This window comes from Octodon degus, unplaced genomic scaffold, assembly GCF_000260255.1.
Source record: "Octodon degus isolate 3935 unplaced genomic scaffold, OctDeg1.0 scaffold00046, whole genome shotgun sequence".
Taxonomy (NCBI): Eukaryota; Metazoa; Chordata; class Mammalia; order Rodentia; family Octodontidae; genus Octodon; species Octodon degus.
Window position 1 is genome coordinate 7716556 of NW_004524622.1, and position 14190 is coordinate 7730745.

General features: G+C 46.6%; 2 pseudogenes across 1 annotated transcript; one reads left to right on the top strand and one right to left on the bottom strand.

Annotated features, from left to right (window-relative positions):
- The first annotated feature begins 332 nt into the window (after positions 1–332).
- Positions 333–1338, top strand: LOC101588082 (annotated as a pseudogene).
- Positions 1339–6056: 4718 nt separating this feature from the next.
- On the bottom strand, positions 6057–7606 carry LOC101588080 (annotated as a pseudogene). The gene has a single exon (XR_192523.2). The product of XR_192523.2 is annotated as a tubulin alpha-1A chain-like (transcript).
- Positions 7607–14190: the final 6584 nt, after the last annotated feature.

The following is a 14190-nucleotide window of genomic DNA, read 5'->3' on the forward strand; positions in this document are numbered from 1 at the left end:
CACAGGTATCCTCCCTCCTCAGCTTCCAAGTGCTGGGCTTAAAGGCCTGCACTACTACACCTGGCTTTGAGTATATTTTAGTTGGGTTCTTTGGGGAGACTTTTGCTGTTGCGTTGCAGGAGTTCTTTATATTATATTATGGATATTAGTTCCTTATCAGATAGATGACTGGTACACATTTTCTCCAGTCCATAGGATACATGTGTACTCTGTTGATAGTGTCCTTTGATGCACAAAAGTAACTCTATGATCTTTTGGGTTCATATCATAGAATGTATACCTCATCCAGTGCTCGGTCCTATTGGCAACACTATTGGAGGATTGGCGGGAATATGCCACCAAGTTGTCCCAGTAAGGGGTGAAGCTGGTGTTTCCCAACTTCTGCCTTGTATTGGTTGTAGAGGCCCTAAGTCTGTGGCGCTTCTGTGCTCCTGGCCTGCCCACCACATCAGATCAAGCAGATTCCGCAGGTGGGAGTAGCTCCAGCTTGCTTTGAGATGCTTTCACCTTTTTTTTTTTTTTTTTTTTTTTTTTTTTTTTTTTCCGGTTTCCTCAGCACAAGGAATCATTAGCAGCAAAGTCTCCCACGACACTCTGTACTAGGCGGTGTGCAAGGTCCTACACGGGAACCAGCACAAGCGCTGGAAGTTTTTAGAGACTAGAGTTGCAGATCAGCTTGAAGAACTATGACCCTGGGCCAGGGAGATGGCTCAGTGGAATAAGCGCTTCCCTGGCAAGTGCAAGGGCCTGAGTTCAATCCCTGGTCCCGCCAAAAAAAATAAAAAAGAAAAAGAAGAACTATGACCCTCAGAAGGACAAGTGCATCTTGGGCACCATCAGGCTGAAGTCCACGCCCCGCCCAAAGCTTTCCGCGTGCGTCCTTGGGGACCAGCAGCACTGTGATGAGGCCGTGGACATCCTCCACATGGACATCAAGGTGCTGAAGAAGCTCAACAAGAGCAAGAAGCTGGTTAAAAAGCTGGCTAAGAAGTATGATGCTTTTCTGGCCTCAGAGTCCCTGATCAAGCAGATCCCATGAATCTAGGACCTGGCCTCCATAAGGCAGGCAAGTTCCTGTCCCTGCTGACCCACAACAAAAACATGGTGGCCAAAGTGGATGAGGTGAAGTCCACGATCAAGTTCCAGTTGAAGAAGGTCCTGTGTCTGGCTGTGACTGTTGGTTATGTGAAGATGACAGATGACAAGCTTGTGTACAACACCCACCTGGCTGTCAACTTCCTGGTGTCATTGCTGAAGAAAAATTGGCAGAATGCCTGGTCCCTGTACATCAAGAGCACCACGGGCAAGCCCCAGCATCTGTATTACGATGCATCCTAATAAATGTCAGTGCCACCAAAAAACCCCCACAAAAATTACATAGTCAAAGTGCCTCAAAAAAAGGATGCACTCTTTAAATTAGGGTCCAATAAGCTTCATTGCATTTCGTCACACACCTCTGTGTGTGTGCATGCGCATGCGTTACTCAGGATTGAATCCATTACTTTCTCATTGAGCTACAATCCTAATTCCCCCTGCCCTGACACAGGGTCTCAGTAAGTCACTAAACTGATCAGTCTTGGCTCAAACTTTGATCCTCTTGCCTCAGCCTCCCAGATTACAGGCCTGCACCACTGTACCTAGCTTTATAACTTTTTTTTTGGCAGAACTGGGGATTGAACTCAGGCCCTTGTGCTTGCCAGGAAAGTGCTTATTCTACTGAGTCATCTCCCCAGCCCTAGCATTATAACTCTTAAATCTCTTTTAATTTATAGGTTGCCCAATTTTCTTGTCTGAATTTGTAGAAGAGGCTGTGCTGTTTTGAAAACCACATGCATATGCCACCATGCTTGCTCCTTTTTTTTCAGAACCGGGGATTGAACTCAGGCCCAAGCACTTGCCAGGCAAGCACTTATTCCACTAAGCCATCTCCCTGGTCCCACTTGCTCCTTTTTAATCCAGGAATATGCATGTTCAATGTGTTCATCACTGTTGTGCTACAGTATTTCTGTGAAGCCTCTTACGTTGGCTTAGCTCCCATGTTACACTTTTTTTTTTTCAGAACCAGGGATTGAACTCAGGCCCTTGTGCTTGCTCTACTGAACCATCTCTCTGGCCCCCTTTGCTTCCATGTTGAACTAAATCTGTTGGCTGTTTTCTTGCATTGGAGGAGAACTGTGGGCTTGTTCTAGGAGACACAGAGATGAGTTAGGAGTCAGGCCCTGCTACTAGAAAGCTTCAAGAAATAACATGGTGGCACACACATGTAGCCCTGGCTACTAGGGAGACTGAGGCAGGAAGACTGAGGCCAGCCTGGGGAATTTAACCAGACTGAGTCTCAAAATGAAAAATAAAAATGGCTGGGGACATAGCTCAGTAGCTCCTGATTCAGTCCCCTGTATCAATAATCATTCCAAGGTGTACCGAACAGGGGTCTTAGCATTCCCACCTCCCCTTTCCCTGTAATGGAGAAGTAAAACTTCAGACTAGGAGGCAGGGGCTTCCTGGGGAGCAATTTTTCTGTGATCTTAGCATCGGGGTGGTTTCAGGTTCTTTCTGTAAATGGATATGATGTGCAGCTTTACACACTCTGCTGTAACAACACTCGAGGGAAGTGTAGTTTCTCCTTAAGAGCCCTGAAACCACATCTTGGTCTCTTGCCTTAGGCCTCCATACACTCACACTCCTCCACTGTGTGTGTGTGTATGTGTGTGCACGTGCATATGCATAGAAAGCGCTAGTCTGATTTTCTCTGGCTTTGGAGCTCTTGTTTGCATACTTCTTGATGGTCTGAGGGAAGCTCTGTCTTTCCTTCAGGAAGTTGCATTTTCAGCCTGAGACGTGCCTTGACCCAGTTTTAAGGAGGTGATGGAGTGGTGTAGTCTCATTTTCCTTAGGAAGTTTATTGGCTTTGTCAGCCCCAAGTGCAGTAAACCAGCTGCATTTTCTCTACCTATTCTTGCTGGAGCCCAAGTCAAGCTGCGCCCGCCCCTCATTGCAGTGGTTCCCATACCCATCCCCCTGTCCCATGTATGGATGTGTGTACAGATGGATAAATGAGTGCATTTATGAGGCACTGGGACTTGAATCCACAGCCTTGACACTGACCAACATCCTTAACCTGTTTTTTTTTTTTTTTCTTTTCATTTTATATTTTGAGACAAGATCTCACTAAATCATTAATTGCCCAGGCTGGGACAGAACATGGGATCCTCTTACTGTAGCCTCTCAGAGTGCTGGGATTTCAGCAGTACACCACCAGGACTGGCTCCTGACCTTCTGGAATAGTCTTCCTCATCACTTTTTATTTTATTTTATATTTTATGTATTTGGTACTGGGTCTACAGTGTCTCACTACGTAGATTGGACTCATAGTAATTCTCCTGTTTTCAGCCTTCCAAGCACTGGGATTACAGGCATGCACCACCATGCCCAGTCTCAATTGTTGCCTCAGCGCGCCACAGGGGCAGGGCCAGCACGGCACACCAGGGGTCGAATCCCAGCACTGTGCTCTGCCTAAGCAGGCACTTTAGTCTGCTGAGCTATCTGGCTAGCCCTTCCTCATCACTTTAAAGTGTCATGAATATTTTTATCTTGACATTCCCTATCCTTCACCTCCTTTTCTCTTCACTTTGAGTCAACTAACAGTTGCTTGGTAAAGCTTCACTTTTCCATTTCAAAGGTAAACAAGAGTCTCTAGGTTTGTCTGTTTGGTTTCTGGTAAATTGAAGCAGGGTGCTGAAGAAGAACATAATAAAGAGAAACCAGACTGGAAGTGCTTTCTAAATAACCTTAAGGGGCTGGGGAGATAGTTCCAAGGTCTAAGCACCTGCCTGGCAAGCACAAGGACTGTGTTGTCCCTGAAACCTGGGGGTACACTGTGCTGGCCACTTAAATGGGGCATGGTGGTGCACACCTGTAATCCCAGTGCTGGGCAGGCTGAGATAGGAAGATCACTATGATTTTTTTTTTTTTTTCGGTACCAGGGATTGAACTCAGGACCCTGCACTTGCCAGGCAAGCGCTTATACTACTGAGCTATCTCCCTGGCCCAGGAAGATCACTATGAGTCTGAGCTACATAGCAAGACCTTGTACGAAGTAATTTTCTTTTTTTTGGTGGAACCAGGGATTGAACTCGGGCCCTTGCGCTTGCCAGGCAAGCGCTTATTCTATTTCACTCTCTCCCCGGCCCCAAATAAAATATTTTTAAACAATGAAAAAAAATTCAGCCTTAAATGACAAGGTTTGACTTTCTGAGTTAAGGGAAGGGAACTTTAGTTTATGAACTTTGATATGAAAGCAAATTTTTGAGGCAATTCGTCCAAGTTTTATTCTTACTCAGACATACGTTGTAACTGCTAGGTATGAATCCATCCAATTGACCAGATCAGCCATTTTGATGCAAGAAGAAGATGATTTTGGAGGTAGGAGCAAGTGGGCTGGCTGTCTAGTGGATCAGGACAGCAGCAAACAAGGCAAAGCACAGGGCTTTTAAGGTGTTTCGTGGGGGAGAGCTTGTGTGGGCTAGAACAGCTGAAGAAGAACTAATCTTGGCAGGGCTACCTGGTCTGTGGAGGACTTTCAATGTTAACAAAGAAGAGTTTCTGTGGTTTTCTGCACAGGTCAAAGTAGGGTGGGCCTGTTATGCAGTTTTGGCCAGGGGGAAGTGATCTAAGATCAGGGTATCGAAAGGGAAGTGTTGGGGGCAGGGTGCCTGGGAAACCTCGAGTCTTGACCCACCATTCCAGTTTCTATTTCATAGAAAAAAGGTGAAGAAATCATCTACCTACTTTCTGCTGACTGGAGGCATCAGGAGGCCATGATTCTTGAGATCAGGGCAAGGAGTTGTCTTTTGTTGAAGGGGTCTTGTTGGAGTAAGGCCTGGTAGGAGTACTCCGAGAGGAGCATTTGGCTAAAATTATGGGTTGCTAATCTGTTGACAGTATTGCAGATGAGGGAAACAAAGCAGGGGGATACCATGAGCATAATAGCAAGCCCTGTGAGGGACCCTAGAAGAGGAGTGAGCCAAGGGAAGATGGAGTTTTATATCCTATGGGGTGTGTGTGTATTCTTAAGGAAGAAGGCTCAGTGGGCCAAGTGCTTTCTTAGGCAAGCACAGGGGCAAGGGTTCAATCCCTGGTACTGCGTGCCACACTGACCCTGCCCCCAGGTGTGCCGAGCTGGCAATGGAGTCCGGGTGTGGTGGCGCATGCCTGTAATCCCAGCACTAGGCTTTTTTTTTTTTTTTTTTTTTAACCAGGGATTGAACTCAAATCCCAGCACTAGGGAGGCTGAAAACAGGAGGATCACTATAAGTCCAAGCTGTGTAGTGAGACCCTGTACAGAACAAAAAAAAAGGAAGAAGGCATCTTGAAACTTTGAGTCCATGTATCTGTTGAAATTAGGGATCATAGTCATTGGAGAGTACTGGAGGTGTAAGGGAATGCAAGGAAAGACTAAGGTGCCACACAGAAACATCTGTGTGTCTGTCTTGTGTTGCTTGTCTGCAGGTGTGTTGAATGAAGTGAGTTTGGTGCACGGGAGGCTAGTGGAGTTTCCTGGGGAATATGTGAGGTTGTGGGAAGAGGGGAGTTGTAAAAGAGAGAGAGATATTAATGTTTTAGGGGCTATTGGGTATTGGGGAATGTAAGGAAAGGCCATGGGATCTCTGAGGCACACCAGTGTAGGAATAGCATGTGTGGTGTGAGGGGGACAGGAAGTGTTTCAGAGTATGAGGTCCACAAGCGAAGGGGGAGGGAGGAGCTGGCTGTGCATTGAGATTAGGTTTATAGGATGAGCACTGTGGGGAGAGAGGCAAGAGAGACATGGAGCTTTTGGATGAGATCTCTCCCCGTGGGAGGTATGGAGTAGGATGAGCTTACAAGGATTTTTTTTTAGAACTGGGGATTGAACTCAGGTCCTTGTACTTGCCAGGCAAGCACTTATTTTACTGAGCTATCTTCCTGGTCCATTTTTTTTTCTTACATAAAAATCCAACTTTATTGAACATAGGAATAGATGGACTTTTTTTTTTTTTTTTTTTTTTTTAGGCAGGGAACACTTTTTATTCAAAACTCATCAGAGAATGGACAATTTGGGTCTGTGACAAAGCATTCATGTTTTAAAGCATAGGTCAGTAATTGAATGAGAGTATACACTGCTACATATGAATTAACTGATCAGACCACTTTTCAGTGTTTTAAGACAAAATAAGCTTCCCTGTAAAAGCAGCACCTTTGTGACATTCTTAATATTCCTCTCCTTCCTCCTCACCTTCTCCTTCCACAGAATCCACACCAACCTCCTCATAATCCTTCTCGAGGGCAGCCATGTCCTCCCGGGCCTCAGAAAACTCCCCTTCCTCCATCCCCTCACCCACGTACCAGTGAACAAAGGCACACGCTTGGCGTACATCAGATCAAACTTGTGGTCCAGGCGAGCCCAGGCCTCAGCGATAGCTGTGGTGTTGCTCAGCATGCACACAGCCCGCTGTACCTTAGCCAGGTCTCCACCAGGCACCACAGTGGGAGGCTGGTAATTAATGCCCACCTTGAAGCCAGTGGGACACCAGTCCACAAACTGGATGGTACGCTTGGTTTTGATGGTGGCAATGGCAGCATTGACATCTTTGGGGACCACATCACCATGGTACAACAGGCAGCAAGCCATGTATTTACCATGGCGAGGGTCACATTTCACCATCTGGTTGGCTGGCTCAAAGCAGGCATTGGTGATCTCTGCTACAGAAAGCTGTTCATGGTAGGCTTTCTCAGCAGAGATGACGGGGGCATATGTGGCCAGAGGGAAGTGGATACGGGGATAGGGCACCAGGTTGGTCTGGAATTCTGTCAGATCCACATTCAGGGCTCCATCAAATCTGAGGGAAGCAGTGATGGAAGACACAATCTGACCAATAAACCGATTCAGGTTAGTGTAGGTGGGGCGCTCAATATCGAGGTTTCTGCGACAGATGTCATAGATGGCCTCATTGTCTACCATGAAGGCACAATCAGAGTGCTCCAGGGTGGTGTGGGTGGTGAGGATGGAGTTGTAGGGCTCTACTACAGCTCTGGAGACCTGGGGGGGCTGGGTAAATGGAGAATTCGAGCTTGGACTTCTTGCCGTAGTCAACGGAGAGACGTTCCATCAGCAGGGAGGTGAAGCCAGAGCCAGTGCCCCTGCCAAAGCTGTGGAAAACAGACCTGTGCACTGGTCAGCCAATTTCCGAATTCGGTCCAAGACGAGGTCAATGATCTCCTTGCCAATGGTGTAGTGCCCACGGGCATAGTTGTTGGCAGCATCTTCCTTGCCTGTGATGAGCTGCTCAGGGTGGAAGAGCTGGCGGTAGGTACCAGTGCGCACTTCATCGATGACTGTGGGTTCCAGGTCTACAAACACTGCCCTAGGCACATGTTTGCCAGCACCAGTCTCGCTGAAGAAGGTGTTGAAGGAGTCGTCTCCGCCCCCAATGGTCTTGTCACTGGGCATCTGGCCATCGGGCTGGATGCCGTGCTCCAGGCAGTAGAGCTCCCAGAAGGCGTTGCCAATCTGGACACCGGCCTGGCCAATGCGGATGGAGATGCACTCACGCATGGCTGCTGCGTCGCGATCGCCGAGCAGACAGGGACGGGCGGAGGAGCAGCTGCTGCTTCTTACAGCGCGACTCTTAGGCGGTCGATGTAAGAGAACCTCTAGATGGACTTTCAAATGAATTATTTTTATTTTTAAAGCTATCTGATCTGTGGTAGAACTTACTAACTGGCATTACGTGAAGGTAATTATGAGTGAAGAGCAGTGTCTAGAGTCAACGGGGAATGGGCCTGTCTGAAGATGTCGTATAGGTCGGCCATCAACACCCACTATGGAGACTGTAGATCTAATATATCAACTTTATAACTCAGGAAGAACACTATATGTGGTGTCTGTGTCAGAAGGAAAAGCTTTACCTGAGATGTCCAGCAAGACTTGGGACTCTGACAAAGATACTTCGATGTGGGCCATGGACCCCAAGTTGTGTTGTTCCTCTTCAGGTGAAAGACCAAGCAGGTTAAGTATTGATGGGTCTGGCTGTAGTGAGTTTTCCTGTGAGGGTAGGAAATTGGATGACTTACCCGCTCTCTGGTGCACAGAGCAGTTGTACTTCCAATGACCCTTGAGCTTATAGATGGAACCAGGTCCCAGTGGCAACTGAAGGTTGGGGCAGGCACATGCCCGGTGTTCTCCTTTGTTGCACTTGAAACCGTGCCTCAAAGAGCTCAAGTGGTAGCAATGTTTAAGCTCAGTATTACCTTGTTAAGGTCCTACTTTGATGGGAGTGTCAAGTGTCACAACCAAAAGTTGGCACTTGTGCATAGTTAGTTTTGGTCTCTATTATTGAAGGCATGGAAAGTCAGGTTAAGTAAATTTCCCTGTGGGGTTTGAGGGCTGAGATCTGTCTTTTTAGCTTAGCATGAATGTCAAGAACAGACTGGGATATAAAATAAGAATTAATAGTTTTTTCTTCAGGAGAATCTGGGTCTGTATTAATATTTGATTAACAGATGATGAAATCTCTTTTGTTTAGGCATTTCTAAATGTAATGGTATATATATAAAATGTTTGTTAGAAAATTATCATTTGACTGATGACCTCATATTGGCTTGACATGAACCTCTTATTATAAATATCTGGAGTACAAGAGAAAGGCATGAATATATTTAATGTAAAAAAAACTTTGTCTTTTACCAAATTATTGGGGGTGTCTTTTAAGGAGATTATTGGGGCTCTCCATTGATGAACAAAGTTGGCCACCCTCTAGCCACCAATTAAGAGTCTTGTCTGACAATCTCTCCTCATTTTAATGATTTTTGTTTAATGATAAACTAATTTTGATATCATTTAGAGTAGCAGGTAACTCAAGAGAAGGCATTTTTTTTTTTTTTTTTTTTTTTGGGAGACCTGTACTTGCCTTCAGGGCACTTCTGGTTTGGCAGGAGTATCTGAACCAGTGCAACTTGAGCCTCATTGTTTTCTTAAGCAGGCACTTATGCAACTGAGCTAATGGGCAGGCCCCTGAGAAAGCATGCTTTTAAGTCTGTATTTTATAAACAGAGGAACATCTGTTGACAGAATGACAAATAAACACATACATGGGACACACATAAATGTCTTTACAAAATCAGAGTGCACTCAAATATATTTCTGGCGAGGTTAAATTATGGTGACTTTTTAAGTTTGTAACTAAGAGACTAGTCAGAACTTTTGTAGATCAATAAGCAGAGATCTCTTATAAGAAGAATTTGAAAAAAACATAAGAACCTCTTATTCATAATTATCAAGTTTGAGTGGGAACAAACAAACCAAGCAGAGTATAAGGATTAGTCACATCATAATAGAGGAGCACTGATAGCTCACAGTCCTAGACTTGCTGATCGGTAAGAAAGGTAGTAACGTTTATCAACTGAGACAAATTTATTTATACAGACATTTTTAGCTTTACATCTTGCAGTGGATGACCCGAGCAAGAGAATTCTTCTTTTCTTTTTTTCCTAAGGAAGGGATGGGAAGCTGTGACTCAGAATCTCTTTCTTGTGGTTGGCTGCAACAGAACTACCTGCTGAAGTGGCTGAGGGGCTGAGGGATGAGGAGAGTGAGGCAAGAAGGATGTGAGCAGGAGGCTTGGCTGGGAGTGTAGGAGAGATAAGGACTTGCATTTTGTTGGCTTCCATCCTTGAGTACCCCTTGCAGAGGGAGTGAGTACATCCAGCCGGGGAACAATGTGTTATTAGTTGTCCTTGGGTTGTACTTTACCCCAAATCTACTGAGAAAAGATTGTAGGTGTAAATTGGGAGGGGCAAGGACTATGAAGAATGCAGGACCAGCCAACAAAGGCGGAGGAGGGAGGGGGTAGAGGGTGTCTCCTCAGCCTCTGAAGGCTGAGAGGTCAGAAAGTGAACTAGGGGGCTGGGGAGATGGCTCAGTAGAATAAGTGCTTCTCTGGCAAGCGCAAGGGTCTGAGTTCAATCCCCAGTTCTGCCACAAAAAAAAAAAAAAAAAAAGTGAATTAGCATCTGTCGAGGGAGGGGCCGCTGCAGCCTGTGGCAGTGGCTGCAGCATGGGTGGCAGCAGCTCTGCTGGGCAGGGTTAGGGGAATCTGGGAATAAAGAGATCATTGGGGCAGGGTCAGATCAAGGTCTGGTGGGGGCCTTTGCTAATAGAATCTGTTGGGGATTACATGACAGGCACAGCTCAGGATGATTGGGTAGAGAAAAGAAAGTGAGGGCATAGGGGACCTAGGACAATTTCCCATTGCAGCAACAAAAGTTGTTTAACTCAATGAAGGTGTCATAATCAAGAGTTTCCTGGGGGGTGGGAGATAATCTCATTGTCCAATTTGTATTGTGGCCAGGCTGTTTGGCAGAGGAAAACTAAGCATTTGACTTTGAGGTTAGAGAAGCCAAAGGGGCCTCTAAGGACAGACTTAAGACAGTCTGGGACAGAAGAATAGTTCTGGGAAGCAGTTGAAGAGGAGTTACCCATGGTAGCAGAGAGACAGTGTAGGGAGAGGGAAAGTGAAAGGAGGCTGGAAGCAATGATCCTGTTGCAGGAGTTCCAAAAGGGATGTAGGACAAGGCCCTCCAAGCAGGAGTCCCTTGTCAGATAGGAGGCAGAGTGGTGGGAAGGAGTGGCTCAGCGTGTCATGGTGACTTTCGAGAAGATGGCCCAGGACCATCAGGCATAGAGCTGGGAGGCAAACTGTACAAATGAGAGACAGTCACACAGGGAGAAGTCAGGATGAAATAGAAAGTGAAAATGCAGAAGAGGACATCAGTGTCAGAGAAACCCTGGAAGGAACTCTGAAGGAATTTAGAAGCTAACCATTTTAGGCACGAGTCCAAGGAGTCACAGGGGAGAATGCTAGAGGCAGAGGCAAGTGAGTCATCCAGGAATGACATTTATCTTCAAGACATGTAGAGAAGGAAAGAGAAAATGAAACTACAGAAAGCAATCTTGTCTGGGCTAAAGTTGGGAGGGAGTGGTGAAGTGCAGAGAGTCCTGAGAGAGAAGTGGCCTTCTTTGTCTTCCCCCCCAAACAAGTTGGATAATGGGAGTGGTTTGTCTTTTAAGATAGGTTGAACAAGGGACTAAGGGACACTCAGTTTTAGGTGCCATGGGTGTTTAGGTCAGCAAGGGAGGTCTGAGGCTTGCAGTCTGCTTAGAAGAGCTGGTGGTGGACTGGGGCAATGGCCTGGTCAGGAGGGATGGGCAGAAGCCTTGGCATCCCTCTTGGGTTTTCGGCAACAAATGTTAGGTACAAACCCATGCAACTGAGCAGACCAGGCATTCTGGCACAAGAAGACTTATTGGAGGTATGAGAAAGGAGACTGACTGTCTAGTGGATCAAGGTAGCAATGAACAAGGCAAAGCACAGGGATTTTAAGGTGGTTTGTGGGGAGGGATTTTGGGGGCTGGAACAGCCAAGGGTGAACTAATCTTGGCAGGGCTTCCTGGTCTGTCGGGGGAGTTTGATGTTAACAAGGGAGAGTTTCTGTGGTTTTCTACCCAGGTCAAAGTCGGGCAGGCCTGTTCTGCAGTTTTGGCCAAGGGGAAGTGAGCTGAGGCCCGGATACAGAACGGGGATTGTTTGGGGCAGGCTGCCTGGAAAACCTCAAGTCCTGACCCATCAGTAAGCAGATGAATGAAACTGCTGGAACCACATTATCTGGGTGAAGAGGCTGTTTCTTGAGGCTTTGCATTGGCTGCTGACTTTGGGATGACCAGGCGAGTCACCCTACAAGTTGGATGTGCTCTTGTGTGTGGTGACACCAGCTGGGGTGAAGGCCCATAAACAGTGCTGCTCTGAATCAAGTACTAATTAAGCAGATTGGGTTTTGGGTGAACCAGACTATGTTCCCGACATTGGGTGACTCAGGCCAGGGTGCAACTCACAAGGAATCATAGGTCACCTGATGAGACAGGTAGCTAAATACTACACCCCTTACACATAAGTGAGGAAAGTGTTAGCAGTGCACTTAGAGCAGATCTGATTTTTCTGGATGTGAGTGGTTTTGTGAATGAGGTTTTGTGGAATTCTCATGGTAAATAAAGAGCAACATATTTTTTCTAGGCAGAATAGTGTGAGCAGTCACGCAAGGTGCATACTTGTAATCCCAGCACCCTAGGATGGTGAGATAGATGGGTCTCAAGTTTGAGGCCAGCCCGGGCAGCATAGTGACTTAGTGATACTCTATCTGAAGGAATTGAAAGAAAAAGGCTTTTAAATCGGAATTAGTTGTCAGAGAGAAGGAAGCCTCATTTGCTGGAAGCTAACTCCCATTACTTACTACCGCATCACTGGGAAATATGTAATACAACTAAATGCACTTTCCTCATCTGTGAAAAAACGGAGGAAATAATATTCAAGTATCTCTCATCCAGAATGCTTGGGACCAGAAATGATTTGGGTTTGGGATTTTTTTTTTTTTTTTTGTATTTTAGGGAAGGGTCTACAGGGTGTTCAATGTCCCACTACTAGATCAGACTTATAGTGATCCACCTGTTTACAGCCTCCCAAAAGCTGAGATTACAGGCGCGCGCCATCACACCCAGTCTCAATTGTGCTCAGTGCACCCCAGGGGCAGGGCCAGCATGGCAGGTCCCGGGGATTGAACCTCCAGCCCCTGAGCCTGCTTGCAGGTGTTTTAATCTGCTGAGCTATTTGGCTGGCCCAGGTTTAAGAATTTTTGAGACTTAAAATACATGATGCAAACTTGTGACCCTTGTGCCTTGGCCTCATGGAATGGTGGGATTTCAGATGGGCACCACTGTACCTGGCTCCCATACCACTTTTCAAATGCCTTTTCCTCAAGGAGTGCTCATTTGGGGCCCAATCAGGGTTCCAGCTTTTTTGTTCCTTAGAACCACCTGGGTTGTTGCTCATTGTTCTGACACCTGCCAGTCTACTGTGACCAGAGATCACAGGCTGCCTGTCCTCCCTTTGCCTCAGGAGCACCTATGCAGATGATACACATCTTCTCCTGAGCCTGTTGCAGTGCACCTCATTGTCACAGTGTACCTCATTGTTGTGGTGTGCCTCACTGCCACCTGTCAAAAATATGGAGCCTGGGGTGGGGAGCAAATGCTAGAATGCCATGGATGAAATCCTAGAATGCCACGTGTCCTCAGGTTGTCCTTTAAAATGAGGACTTTGGATAGTTTGGAGGATAGAAGAGGGAACAGCTTCCAAAACTGGTTAGCAGCAAAACTGAGGCTCACACCCGGATCTCCTAGCTGCTGGTCAGAGCAACACCCTCCCATGTCATCCCTAGCGCCCTCACTCATGACCCCAAAGTCTAGATAGTGGATGAGACCCCAGTCCTTCCAGGTACAGGTGGGCTCTAGGTGGCTGCAGAGCATCCTTAGAACTTGGAAAAGACCCTTGTGTGCCTCTGGACCTGGGGACAGTGATACCCTCATTGCTCCACACACCCCACCTGGTCCTGTCCCACCCACAGCTTCCCCTACCATAGAGGGAGGCGGAGGCTGCTGGTGGCTATGGCCAAGCCAGTGCAGCTTGTGCTGGACTCCCTGGCACTGGTACCTGCTTGCTGAAGTACAGGGTGGCAGGGCCTGCGAAGGAGACCACAGGTTGGTGGTTTGTACTTCAAAGCAGGTAGCACTTGACCACCTTCTTAGTATATGAATGACGACCTTTTCAGTGAGCTCCTTGTAAGAAATTGGCAAAAGGGAGCCCTGGAGTGTATGGCTGTCTAGATGACCAAAGTGTAGTGTTCAATTCAGGGATTCATATGGGGTGAATGTCAGTTTTTCCTATAGAGGTCCATAGATCCTTGGGACAAAAAAGAGCCTGGAGCAGCCTGCATGTTTTGTTGATAACAACAGACAGTTACAAACCTAAACCACTTTCCAGGAAGGTTTTTTTTTTTTTTTTTGGCAGGGGGTGGGGGACTGGGGATTGAACTCAGGCCCTTGCACTTGCCAGGGAAGTGCTTATTCTACTGAGCTGTCTCTCCCCCCACCACAAACCACTTTCCAAAATTGGTTCTATTTCATTTAGAGAAGTGTGGCAAACAACATAGTGTTTGCTTTATACTGCTGTTATGGTTTGTGTCTTGTTGACTCCCAAAGCCTCATGCAGTCATGGGGCAAGGACATTTAGAATCTGAGATTAACTCATGATCTGCTGGGAATAC